The 14,173-nt window shown below is 42.6% G+C and overlaps 1 protein-coding gene and 1 pseudogene across 1 annotated transcript in view; one reads left to right on the top strand and one right to left on the bottom strand.

Annotated features, from left to right (window-relative positions):
- Positions 1-14,173, top strand: part of LOC135214842 (cingulin-like) — a 478,670-nt gene that overhangs the window by 312,082 nt on the left and 152,415 nt on the right. The window lies entirely within an intron of this gene.
- Positions 1-14,173, bottom strand: part of LOC135214843 (palmitoyltransferase ZDHHC17-like) — a 208,078-nt pseudogene that overhangs the window by 178,029 nt on the left and 15,876 nt on the right.

Genomic DNA, 14,173 nt, shown 5'->3' with positions numbered 1-14,173 from the left:
AGACTAAACTGTTGCTGACTGCACGATGTATGGGCTTCTCTAATAACATTTCCTGATAAAGAATGAGAGGGCATTTTTTGATAAGGGCCTACTGGGTCCCTTACAGAGCACCAGAGATTGCTCTCATTCGCAAGCAAGTCTTCTCTTCCTTTGAAGATAAATTTCAGGCTTCTCACCGGGCAAAGAGATCTCTCTTCTTCTGTCCCAACTAAGGAGGACAAGCTTTTAATTTCGAAGCTCCTGGGCCATGGTGAAGAAGGGTTTTCATTCTTGGCTAGGAAAGCCGGAAAGAAAAGAGCAAAACGCAGATCCTCCTTGAAAACCTACCTCACCTTCTAGAGCCTGCAGCTCGCTGACTCTCTTCGCTGAAGCTAACAAGCACAGAGAAAAAGAGTCTTCATCGAAAGGTCTCTGAACGAAGCTGTATGGGTGGGGAGGTTCGAATCTTGAGGACCCTCACAGAGAGCAGCACAACGTCTAGATTCCAGCTAGGAACTAAGTAGCAGGTTCTTTTAACCGTCTCAAATGATCTGATTAAGTCATGGAGGTCCTTGTCTTCGGATATGTTTAATCCTCTATGACGAAAAACTGAGGAAAGCATGCTCCTGTAGCCCTTGATGGTGGAGACTACTAACCCGAACACATTTTCCCTCAGGAAGATAAGGAAATCTGCTATCTGAGTTCACAGAGGTACTGGAGGAGGAAACTTTATGAGTCCTGCACCAACGTCGAAAAACGTCCCACTTCGACTGGTAGACTCTAGATGTGGAAGGTCTACGTGCATTGGCAATAGCCCTTGCAGACTTTGCCGAAAGCCCTTAGCTCTGACGAGACTCTTGATAGTCTGAATCCAGTCAGACTGAGAGCGGGGAGTTTTTGTGAAACCTGTCGAAGTGGGGCTGTTTGAGCAGATCGACTCTTAGTGGTAGGGATCTTGGAACATCCACAGCCATTCCAGTACCTCTGTGAACCAGTCCTGGGCGGGGGCCAGACGGAGCTATCAAAGTCATCCTTGCTCCCTCTAAGAACTGCGAACTTCCTTAGCGTTTCCCCTAGAATCTTGAAAGGTGGGAACGCGTAAGATCCAGGTTTTTCCAATCCATCAGGAATGCATCTATTGCCACTGCTCTTGGGTCCGCAATAGGGGAGCATAATAGATCTATCCTCGCATTCCTGGAGGTCGCAAAAAGATAGAGATGGGGCCTGCCCCACGTCCTCCACAGCTCCTGGCATACGTCCGAGTGCACAGTCCACTCTGAGGGGAGGACTTGATTCCTTCTGCTTAGCAGATCCGCTCTGACATTTCTTTCTCCCTGTACGAACCTGGTGAGAAAGACTTATCTTCCTTTCCTCCGACCACAGGAGGAGGCGATCTCGCTGTCTCTCGACAGGGAGAAAGAGTGAGTCCCCCCTGTTTCCGAATGTAAGCCAGGGCTGTGGTGTTGTCCGAGTTGATCTAAACAGACTTTCCCTTTACGGAGGGTTCGAAGGTTTTGAGAGCGAACCAAATCGCTGTTAGCTCTTTCTTGTTGATGTGCCAGGACACCTGATCCCCCATCCAGGTGCCTGACACTTCTCTCGACCCGAGAGTAGCTCTCCCCAACCTATGTCCGATGCGTCCGCATATAACACTAGGCTGGGTTTCCGAACCTGCAAGGAAAGGCCTTCCTTGAACAGGAGAGGGTCTAGCCACCAACGTAGATCCTCCTTTATCTCTTGCGAGATCTTGACGCAAAGTCTAGACCTTGAGATCTTCGGTTCCAGTTCCTCGTCAGGAAGAACTGTAGGGGTCTGAGGTGCAACCTCCCTAGAGAAACGAATTGCTCCAGCGAGGAGAGTGTCCCCAACAGACTCATCCACTCCCTCGCTGTGGCATACATCTTCTCTAGAAAGATTGCTACCTTCCTTCATCCGAACCTCGGGTTATCCTCTCTGGGGAAGGATACGCCGAAAAAACCTGAGAAGCATCAGAATCCCCAGATAGATACGCTCTTGACTGGGGATTAGCTGTGACTTCTCGAAATTCACTAGCAAACCCAGAGAAGCTGCTAGATTCAGCGTTAATCGTAAGTCCTCCAGACATTTCTTCTTGGACTTGGCCCTGATTAGCCAATCGTCCAAGTAGAGGGAAATCTCACTCCCTCGAGATGAAGCCACTGAGCAACGTTCTTCATCAGCCCAGTGAAGACTTGGGGGGCTGTGGAAAGGCCAAAGCATAGGGCCCTGAAACTGAAAAACGTTCCCTCCCCGCCCACATGAATCGTTAGAAATTTGGCGCGGAAGAAGGATGGAATCGGCACCGTGGAAGTAACCGCTCCTGAAGGTCCAGTGACACCATCCAGATCCCCCGTGGGACGAAGAGTCGCTAAGACTGATGAAGTCGTCTCCATAGCGAACTTCCTCTTCTTCACAAAGACGTTCAGGGCGCTTACGTCCAGAACCGGCCTCCATCCTCCTGAGTTCTTGGGAACTCAAGAACAGACGGTTGGTAGGAACCCACGGAAAGAGGGTCCTGTACCATCTCTATTGCCTCTTTCTCCAACATCAGCTCTACTGCTAGAGCGAGGGGCTTGATTCATTAGAGGGTCTTTGTATTTGGCCACCAGTTCCCTTGGAGTGGTGGTCAAGGGTGGTCTCAAGATAAACGGAATGAGGTATCCCTCTTGATTGATAGCGGAGGGACCAGTTGTCCGCCCCCTTCCGTGCCCAGACATCGCAAAGTTCAGAAGTCTGGCACCCACAGTTGTTCTGCTGTATGGACAGGCGAGCTACTTCTTGGCCCTAATAGACCGAGAGAAGGTCTTTCCTCTTCTGGGTGGTCTCGAACCTCTGGAGGAAGAAGAGCGACGAAGGACCTCCTCGAAAGGGCTCTTGCCTAGTCTGAGTTTTCCTTCTTCGTTTTCTGTTGGAACGAAGGTTTCGGTAATCTAGCTGAGCGAGCCAGCTTATCCTGCGTCGCTTTTGCTGACAACGAGCTGGAGATGTCATTAATTATCTTCTTCGGGAAGAGTTGCGGAGAAAGCTGGGAATACAACAAGGAAGCTCTCTGTGCATGAGAGACAGCCTTGGTAAGAAAGGAGCAGAAAACACCCGGGGCTTCTTTACTAACTCCTGCGCCAAAGGGATGCAATCTCCCCGGATCCGTCTCTCACTGCCTTGTCCATAAAAGACAGCACTGCGTGAAGGTCTTCAGGTGAAAGTGTGTCTTGATCTTGAGTCCTCTTAGCCATGACTCCAAGGGTCCAGTCAAGAAAGTTAAAAACCTCTAAGACTCGGAACATTCCCTTCAGAAGGTGATCCAACTCGCTCATACCCCACGTCGTCTTCGCAGAATTAAGCGCCGAGCGACGTGCGGAATCAACCAACGAAGAGAAGTCCGAGTCTGCTGAAGAGGGAAGAGTCAGACTCAAGGGCTCTCCTGACTCGTACCAGAACCCCATCTTACCCGTAGTTTTGGACGGGGGAAAAGAAAAACGGTCTTGCCTTTCTCTTCCTTCGAAAGCAACCAGTCGTCAAAATTCTTAAGAGCCTTCTTCATCGACACTGTCGGTTTTCATCTTAACGACTGAAGACTTCTTAGACGTATTGGTCGTTGAAAAAAAGGACGGAGGTGACGGAGGAGCAACGCCGAAAGAGACTCCCCAAAATCTTGCAAGAGGAGGTCGGTCAGTCTCTTGTATGAAGAAACTAAAGCATCCTTGGGCAAATCTTCCTCAGAATCCCCAAGGTATTCTTCAGAAGAATGACGTTTAGAAGCTCTACTACCAGGATGAGAGCTATTCCTTGGAGAGCGCCTGTTCGGAGAGCACCTACTGGAAGAATGTCCACTGGGAGAGCGCTTAAAAGGAGAGCGCCTACCGAGAGAGCGCCTACTAGGAGAACGCCTACCAGGAGAGCGCCTACTAGGAGAGCGCCTACTTGGAGAGAGCCTACTAGGAGAGCGCCTACTTGGGGAGCGCCTACCAGGAGAGCGCCTACTAGGGGAGCGCCTGCTAGGAGAGCGCCTACTAGTGGAAGCTCGCCTGTCGGAAACAAAGTCTAATTCCACAGAAGAACGCCTGGACAAGGGAGAGCGCCATCAGGCTCTCTGCGCTGCTAGGCTCTTGGCGCCTGCCCTCCTCAAAACACTGCCAGGCTCTTGGTGCCTATCAGACTCCAAACCCCTACCAGGCTCTTGACGCCTGCCACGGGGAGGGGAAGAAAACATCCACCGGAGGATTCCCTGTCCGAAGCACTGCGCTTACAAGGCTCTGAGCGTCTAACCAAACGGGAGTGAACCAACGGAAATAAATACTTCCACTGGCGCCTAAAAGGCTCTTGACCGCCTACTAGGCTCTTGGTGCCTACAGGCTCTTGGCGCCTACTAGCTCCGAGTCGTCCGTCAAAAGGAGAGCGGCAACCAGGCGAAGAACTCTTCCTTCGCTCCTGACGATAACGAGGCTCTTGACGCCTAACTGAAGAGGAGCGGAAATCCTGATGGAGAGAGCCTGTCCGGCTCCTTACGCCTGACATGCTCAAAACTCTTGCTCGGGGAAGAGAGAGGAGCCTACTCGGAGATTGATCCCGAACTTCAGTCTGCACTTATGACTTCCTGCTACGAGGCTCAAAACTTCTCTAGCCGGAGGAGAGCTAGCAGAAGGGACGATCTTAGACTTCTTCACCGGAAGCGAGGCGTCCTTCCGACGATGAGAAGTCCCGGCAATAGAGTCAGCTAAAGCCGCAATCTGCGCTTGCAGACCCGCCAGGACGCGCGCAGGAGATCTCTTAAATTCCTCTATAGGAGACGAAGTCCGAGACCGACAGGAGAAGCGTAAACAGAAGAATTCTTGGCTCTCTTGCGTTCCACTTCTGGCTCTTCCGCGAAGGATTCGGGGCTGGAAGGAAGGGCGCAAGGAGCTTTCCAGGGCCTCTTGAGAGGGCGAGACGACTCCGAGGCGCTCCATCTACGCTTAGGTAGAAGGCGACGAAGATGACGAAAAGCACTGGCGCAATAACTTCTTCTTGTTTTCGATCCAAGGCAACCTGGGAACGAGCAACAGGATCTGCCGAGGGGACGCCTGACCGGTGGGGGTTGGCTCCCTAACCTTCCTGCGGCTTTCGACTTTCCTCCTCCACTTTAGGGGCACTGTACCTGATCCACTTCAGGGCACTGCACTGATCACTTGCACTGGGGCACTGCACTGATCACCTTGCACTATTCACCTCTTACCTTTGTCGAGAGCGAGCGAGGATTCGCCTTTACTCCTGATCGAGGCTCTCCCGGAAGGAACTTCCGAAAACAAATCTTCGGGTTCAAAGCTGGGCGCAGGGGCTGAAACTGGAGAAGGAACTACTTCTACTACAGGGTTCTCAGCGTCAATCTCACTCACCCTCGATCTACCTAGAGCTCCTTGAAGAAGCCTTGCGCGCCCTATCCTTCTCTAACCTTTCTCACATAAGAGAAAGAGCTTTCCAACCATCCTCATCCAAATTCTCACACCTTTGCAGGGTTAATAAAAGAGCATTCATTCCCTCTACAAGACGTACATACAGAGTGAGGATCTAATGCAGCTTTAGGAAGTCTAACTTTACATTCCTTCACTGAACAAACCCTAAATAAACTAGGTTTCTTAACTTCAGACTCATCCATGATTATAAATTCTAAGAAAAAAAGCCAAAGAAAAATCCAAATAACAATCCAAAAAGCACATGCAAGCCAACAAACAAAGGGTACTTCACCAAATCCAATTCGTCGGCAACGAGAAAGAATTTAACTATCGTAAGGACTGGAACAACAGGTGTTCCAGCCGGCGACAGAAAATAATCTGACAAGAAAGGGGGACTGGTTCTTAACACCCGCCACCCAGCGGCGGGGTAAGGTAGATCACCTTGGGGACCTACCTGTTAGCGTTGTGCCGCAAGTTTTTGAATTTTCTGTCGTGACGTCAGAGACCTAAGCTAAGTATTATATCTGGCAGGGAAGTTCATGTACACAAAATTTAACTGTTTTGGTCACAGCGCGATTGTATACAATTATATATGAAATTTTTTTTTCGCACTGTCATATATTCCAATATTTATATATTTTTTTTCTTTTTTTTTCATTTTCTGATGGTTGCATACTAAACTTCAGGCAATGACAAAAAAGGAGCCAAAAATTAACTCTTATCTTGAAAATTTAGCGTGCTGTGACTTTTTGAAAAAAAAAAAAATTTCCGCTTCGGCGCTCACAAATTGCGAACGCCACCGGCATACAGGAGGCACCTCTTTCGGAAATACGTACTGCTTGGCGTTTAAGGGTTAAGTTCAAATTGTAAGTGATCACATACTACACTTTCTATCTGGTGTTACTGTCATCATTGACTATATTTCATAATTAAAAATTTGAATGAAGACTAACCACAACACTGATCAGAGAAAACTTTGCGCAAATGATGACTGAACTCATGAATGGGAATATTTTGTCGTTGAGTTGAATATAAAATTTAGGCCAAAGGCAAAGCACTGGGACCTATGAGGTCATTCAGCGCTGAAATGGAAATTGACAGTAAAAGGTTTGAAAGGTGTAATAGGAGGAAAACTTCGCAGTTGCACTATGAATCAAGTGTTAGGAGAGGTTGGAAAATAAGATGAAGGAAGAGTATATGAAAGGAGGTACAGAATAAGGAACAAAAGTGGTTGCAGCAAGGGGCTGAAGGCACGCTGCAAAGAACCTACAGTCATGCCTACAGTGCACCACATGAGGTTCACTGACGGAACTACCCCCTTACGTGGGGAATATTTTGTCTACTACCTGGTTAGCTGGCTCCATCTCATTTTGTTTATTATCTGCCATAACGTTCTTTCATGTAACTGCTTTTCCTTGCCATGTCTGTGACCACTACTAGTTTCAGTGATCCTCAATCCTAATGTGAACAGGACACCCTAGTAGTAAAATTGTTAACATCCATGTGCACCTGTGCAATTATCATTATTACTCTAGACAGCCACAAGGTGCAACATCAATCCTCCCCTGTCCACCACAGAATAAGAATAGGAAAAACAAAAGGTTTATGGATATATGCTTACTTGATATTTCTGGGCCTGATCTGCAGTTATAACTCCAGGGTCACCTCTCCATGCTCTCATAAAATTATACCATAAAAGGAGGGAAGATAAAAAGAAGAAAACTGTCGTTTGAAGACCAGCATACTTGTGAATGTAAAAAATCCATGTAAAATAACACCACATCTGAAAGATAATAAGATTAATGTGTTAAATGCAGGACAGACACTGTAAAAAAACTCATGCTTCTCAAAACATGGATGATTCAATAGAGCTAATACTGTATTTTAAATTTGCATTGACAAATAAACACAATACCTTTAGGTAACATTTCTACTCTGTTGTGTACACTTGCCAAAAAAAGTTAAAAAGTGTACACTTGCCAAAAAAAAGTTAAAAATCAATTTTCTTCAATCATCGAATGCATATTATTCAATAATGCCACATCTGGTAACTCTACAAAGGGGAGGAGCTTCAGTCATCATGTTTGTTGCTTGCTCGATTTCCTGTACCTTTAAATCATAAAAATTCTACAGAAACTAGATATTCATTGATACTTAATGCAGTAACAACCTCTACATTATTCATTCAAGTTGATTTCTAACAACTGTTCAGAGTAAAATATTAATCATCCTTCTTTAAAAACTACCACAAAACCTTACCCATAACTAATGTTATCATTAAAATGAAAAAAATTCATGCATAACTGGAAACAAAAGAGAGAGAGAGAGAGAGAGAGAGCTACTTAATTCTTATAAAGTATTTTCTTAAAAAAGGACTGAGTAATAATATATTTTTCAAGTATGTTATCAAAGTAGAGAGAGAGAGGAGAGGAGAGGAGGAGAGAGGAGAGAGAGAGAGAGAGAGAGAGAGAGAGAGAGATAGAGAGAGAGAGAGAGAAGGAGAGAGAGAGAGAGAGAGGAGAGAGAGAGAAATAAATTATAGCACTGTTGGTGCGCTTGTGATAGGAAGGGTGGAAAGTGATTTGTTGGTTCACAGATTCCAGGATGCAGGTCATAGGGCTGCCAAAACCTTGCTTTACTATACAGCATACTAGATAAAATCTGAAGTAACCATAGTATGCAAACTGATTCTCTTAAGTATATCTTAAGTTTTACCAGACCACTGAGCTGATTAACAGCTCTCCTAGGGCTGGCCCGAAGGATTAGATATTTTACGTGGCTGGGACCAATTGGTCACCTAGCAACGGGACCTTCAGCTTATTGTGGGATCTGAAACCATATTATATCGAGAAATGATTTTCTATCACCCAGAAACAAATTCCTCTGATTCTGCATTGGCCGAGCCAAGAATCGAACTTTGGACCACCAAATGATTCTCTTGAGAAATTAATACCTTAATCCTGGTTTGATTTAACAATAACTATAACATTAAAAGACTGTAAAAAGGTGTAAAAATTTACCATAGGCTATGATCACTCTTACACTCTTGAAACAGTCTCTACTTTTGAAAATTGATTTTCATTGACAAAACATTCATGAGAAAAGCTGTGTAAAGTAAAAAAATATTTACTGCAGCAAATTACATGAGATCTACTGCACAGGCAATAAAAGTTTTATATTGAGAAAAAAAGAAATTCTCATGTATTGGGAGATCTTTTAGTCTCACAGCAAGAAGTTAGCCCTATATACATAAGCTAGTTCTGAACTGCTTGTAATGGGAGCATAACCAGAAATTCTTTGATTTGACAAGGTACTTTAACCTTGATAAAGATGTCCTTTTTATGATAGTGGCTTTGTAAACAGCTAGTATTCAATTCATGTGAATGTCAAAGTCTTAGATGTGTGAGAGTTGATAATCAAGTGACTTGTGTTTTCCCACCTTAAGTTCTCAAGCTCCTCACATCATAAAGAACACTCTTGGGGATTCAACTAGATTTGTTCAACCTACCTTAGTCACCACAACATTTACTTCCATTGATGCCAGCTTACTTTCAACACTTTGAAATACAAAGGTAATTTTATAGAAACTAGATCAATTACCATGAACATTGGATGATTTAAGGGACTCGACACTCTTGCTTCTCGAACAAACTAGCCGACTCAAGTGTATCAAGACTCTATTTCATATACTATAGTTCAACAGAATAGTTAAATATGCAATTGTAGCAAAACACATTTTGCTCTCTATTACTGTACGATAGCAGTTTACTTACCTTTGTGGCTAAATAAACTGCCATTGGCATTACTGTCATTAGTCTGTCATCAAATAGTATTCTTGAAATTCCGTAAACAACAAGGTAAATGCACATAAAGATAGCCAGTTTTAAAATGTAGTACATCTCGAGTCCTAAGACAAGTCCAACAACGTAAAAGACAATAAATGGCGTTCCAAACATCGTCCAATATCGAAGATTCTGCAAAGAAAATAAAATAAAAAATGGTTACCAGACTTGCCAACATTCACTTGAATCTAAATTACAATAAACTTATATGACATACATTAATAATCATAGTGCTTCAGTGACTGGGTGTACAATTTTGATTACATGCTTACAATACATATATTGTATCTACTAACATTGAAACTTGTATTTTAAATGTTATTTTTTCTAAAAAGTCAGAAAAAACTGGTCTTGATGAAGAAAATTTTTTTTTTAATAGCTGCTGTGAGTACTATACAGTAGCAATTACCAAGTTTTCCCTTCATCCTTCTCAGACAGGTGTGACAACAGTGCCCCGAGTCAGCCAAATGTCCATTACCCTTCAGCTCTGTGAAAGAAAAAACTCACTACGGATTCCGATGCCTTTTTGTCAAGGACAAAATGAAAGTGAGTGAGACTCACGGAGACTACCAAAAAATAGCTTTTTCGTTTGCCAAAACCTGTTTTTTTTTTATAGCAGAGCCACTGTTCTTTCTCAAAGAACCATACAAAAATAGTACTGACAGGTGAAAAAAAGGCATGGGTCCTGATAAAAAATCCAAAGACCCAAACACAAAAATGGCCCATGGTTATTCACTTAAGTTATTAATTACCTTCGGTTATTTAGAATACCCATTAGGGTTTTAACAATGAAGGATAACAAAAGACAAGAACCTAAATATGTTATTCTATATGTTTTTTAAAGTGATTTACCTAATTATGCCAGACGGATATAAGATTATTGTGCGCTCTCCCAGCAATATCTGAGTTACCACAGCAGCAAGAAGGTGGTTTGCTTTCCACTTAAGTGCTAAGGAGCCAGGATTTACCATACAACCTACTAGCTAAAAGTGTACTCGAAATTCATTCGATGTCAAGGCAGCAGTATTCAAGTCACTGCCCCTGATGACTTCCTTGTAAACTAGGAGACTTTGCAAGTAATGTCTCCAACAAAAACCAAGGATACTACCCCCAAACATCCTGTGAACCAGAAAGGGGGTCAGGGTGAGGTTTCTGCCTTTCTAATTAAAGGCACTAGGACAATTCTTACCCCATGCAGAGAAAGTGGCTTGTTTGTGATATACAATTAGTGTAAGAAATAAAAAGGACCATCTGGGAGTTTGCCACAACATCTAGGTAAACTTGGCGTGCTCAACCCAAGCATAATGTCTTATCAGTAATTATGAGTTACCATAGAAGACAAAGGGATTTCTTCTTCAAAGGGTCCCTAATTTTTGGCCAGGAACGAGTAGCCAGAAGACAATAGTGACAGCTAGTGTGTGGGTGATGAAATATTGTCCCCAATCTGAAAAGTCAGGATGCCAACCACCTTCTGGAGCACCGAGTTGTAGTTGCATGAGGGAATCAAGATGACTGGGGGTCAAGAAACCATATTCTGGGACCTGGTGATGTTTGAGCCTTACATGAGTTTGGTCTGTTTGCAATGCAAAGGAGCAGAGAAGGGAATTAAAAACTTCTAAATTTGATCAATGCCACACCCTAATGCAAAAGGCTTTGTTAAAGCAGCCTTGCATGATAACTATAATAGCAGCAAGGTACTTGTCCTCAAACTCATAAATTAGTCATGTAAAATTCTTTCAAAACATGGCTCAACCAGCTCTCGGTGAGGGAATAATCCAAACCACCACTTTCCATACAGACTAGTATTGCTGGACGAAGTCCTGTAGCTTTTGCACCGGGTACCTAGCAATGTAAGATGAGTAATCTCCATAGTAGCTAGACTTTAAAATTCACACCATGAAAGCCATGGGATGCAACAGCAAACAGTAGTATTAGGGCCAATTTTCTTGCCCATTGTTTGCAGTAAGAAGCAATGACTCTTTGGTTTGGGCAATTGGGACACTGAGAGGGACCTGAGTGGAACACAACCTCTCACCACTGTCACAGTGTCAGAAACCAACAAAATTTTGGAGGCTCCAGTTTTCTGAGAGGCAGGAGATAGCCATCAGCTCCAAAAAATTGATGTGACATCTCCTTAAAACAGGTGAATATCTTTCTGCAACTTGATGGCCCCCCCAAGTCTGTCAAGAGGCATCTGTGTGTATTACTACCCACATGGACAGGAATCAGTTAGACTTGTTTGCAGAGCTCCCTTCCAGGTCAAAAAGTGTATTATCTACCCAACTACCTAATTACAGGAGAACCCAGATTGGGTAGAGAACTCATGCACATCCTTTCCTATTCTGGTTTGAGCCTGGTTAAGAAGACAACAGGAAAGATATCCCAACTAAGTCCCTACCACACAAAATGACATATTTCTAATCAATATGTATTTTTTTCATAGCTAATAATGCTGAGGTCTTAACAATAGGATAAAATCTTCTGGTGCCAGCTGGTGTAGGTGGGATCTATTCACGTATCATGGAACCTTTTGACTTGGGTCTGTTGACTAACAATCTCTTCTTTGGTAACTCCCTTGATTAGCCAATTGTCTAAGTGGGTTCTGGGACAACCATTGCAGCTAATTTCTTAAAGATTCTCACACACGGATGACTTTGAATTTGTAACACTGAGAAGGAGTGGAAGGGAATAATATAAGGACTTATGTCTCTTTCACCTTGATAAAGTGGTCCAAGTTCTATCTTGACAGATGTCCCGGCTAGTAGAATTGGACAATTATGCCTACAAACTTTTTACCGGGTCTTAAGCTAGGTACTTAGAAGTAACTGCACATTTTGTCTCACACCCCCACTACAATTTTGAAAATATTTTGGTAGGAATGTTTGAGTGATTCATGAGACACGAGTAATGGAGATGTTGGCTGGTATGTACACAGCTGCCACCTCACCCTTGTGTTAAGAGTGAAGGAAACTCGGGTATATGCTGTAGGCAAGGAAAGAGCCCGCTTGCCCTCAGTCCTTTTTATACTCTATCTTTATAACAAATGAAATGCACTATATTCTGGCCAAGACCAGCTATGTGAGAATTCTTTTTGTATTGGCTGGTCTCTTAGGAAGACTTCTCAGACAATATTCACAGAATTACATAAGTTCAAGTACTTGTGATGTATTCTGATGATGCAAAGATTACCAAACATAAATGTTAACACAGGCCTGGCCTAGTCATTAAGTCAGGCATCATTGCTATGATTTCAGGATAAATAGCATATTGAGGAAGGGCTAGCCCCACACCATGCTGAAATATAAAGGTTTCACTGCCTTTATGATAAGTACCATGCGGGTCAAAATTAAAAAATAAAAATAAAAAAAAGTATGCTCATTTTTTCAAAACACGAAGAAAATTGGGGTGCATCTTATGTGACAGGAAAACATGGTTTATGTTATATATACATCATTATACACGTCAAAAATACTAACCTTATCATTGGAAATGCGATAACATATATTTCTTGCTGACTTCTGCTTCTTGTAACTTATCTAGAACTTTTTTATCAGCCACTGAGTTTTTCGGGGTTTTCATTATCAAACTGTAAAGCTGATTCTCCCTATAGAAATAAAAAAAAAAAAAATAAAAAAAAAAAAGGATTTCTCAAAGTACAAACAAACATTAACAGTTCAATATACTACGTTACAAAAAACTGTATCATAATAACCAATACTGCATTCTATGAAAACATGTCAAACCATGTTTGCAGGAATTTTCTGAGAAAACCAAAATCAAACTGAAATCTTAAATTATTTTACAATAATTTTACAATGTTTTTATTATTGAAATGAGTAAAACAAAAAATTAACTAAACAACAAGATATTTCAGTTCCCAAGGTTACATGGGAAATTTATTCTTTCCATGGCCTTTTGATTTTTGCATTTTCTGCCTGAATGCCCCCACCTAGACTAAGTTGCCTTCTATGCCCTTTTCCATTATTTTCTACACCTTCCAGCAAGTCTGCATCCTGATGTTTCCTTAACTATTGTAACAGTGGTCCCTCATATTTTATCACAAAAAATATTAATCATGAAGTTGATATGAAAATACAGTAATTTATGGATATTCTCATAGAAAAATAAAGTGAATACATGAATTTTTTTCCCGCAAATAGTGTAGATGTGGTCCACAGAGAAATCCACAAATACCAAGACTAGTAAAGACCAGCCCAGAAAAACAGTGGCCTCAGCTCAGACAGACCACATGGAAATTCAATTCAGCAGAACTCAGAAGGCTGAAAACTTTGGAGAGAACTTCAATTACATTTAAACCAACCCACAAAAGAAAAAATCTCACATTATAATGATGAACTAGTCAACATCTGCAAAACTAGGTAGTGGCACTTTTTGAAAATCAACCAAAAGTAAGTGGGCAGCCAATGAAAGAATGAGGGAACTCCCACTGCATCTGCTTTACTGTAGTATTTACTAGTTAGCCATCATTAGCAAGACAATATGAATGGAAGAAATAATCTAATCTTTTGAGGCTAGCAAATTTTATCGGTACATACATGAAAGCCAATCTTACCTGAGCGTTAGCTATATCGGCATTGGCTCCATGGTTAACTAACACACTAACAGCCATATGATTTTTTTTGCTATAACTGCCAGTTGCAAAGCGTATTGCCATGAAGACGATCAGCCCATGGAAGTGCTGGCACCAAATGTTAGGAGTAATCTTGTTGGATCGAGGCTGCAAACAATTGACAGAATACTTTTTAGCAAAATGGTGAAAATGAATTATAGATACACAAATGAACATTATACTTCCTTCAGCAAAACAAAGTCATTTGTTCCAAGGAAACATTGATAACGAAAAACCATAAAAACGAGTCTAAAGTTCCAACATCACTGAAATCT

This window comes from Macrobrachium nipponense, chromosome 46 (assembly GCF_015104395.2).
Source record: "Macrobrachium nipponense isolate FS-2020 chromosome 46, ASM1510439v2, whole genome shotgun sequence".
NCBI lineage: Eukaryota > Metazoa > Arthropoda > Malacostraca > Decapoda > Palaemonidae > Macrobrachium > Macrobrachium nipponense.
Note: the sequence above shows the minus strand (reverse complement) of the source record. Positions and strands in the feature narration are given on the sequence as shown.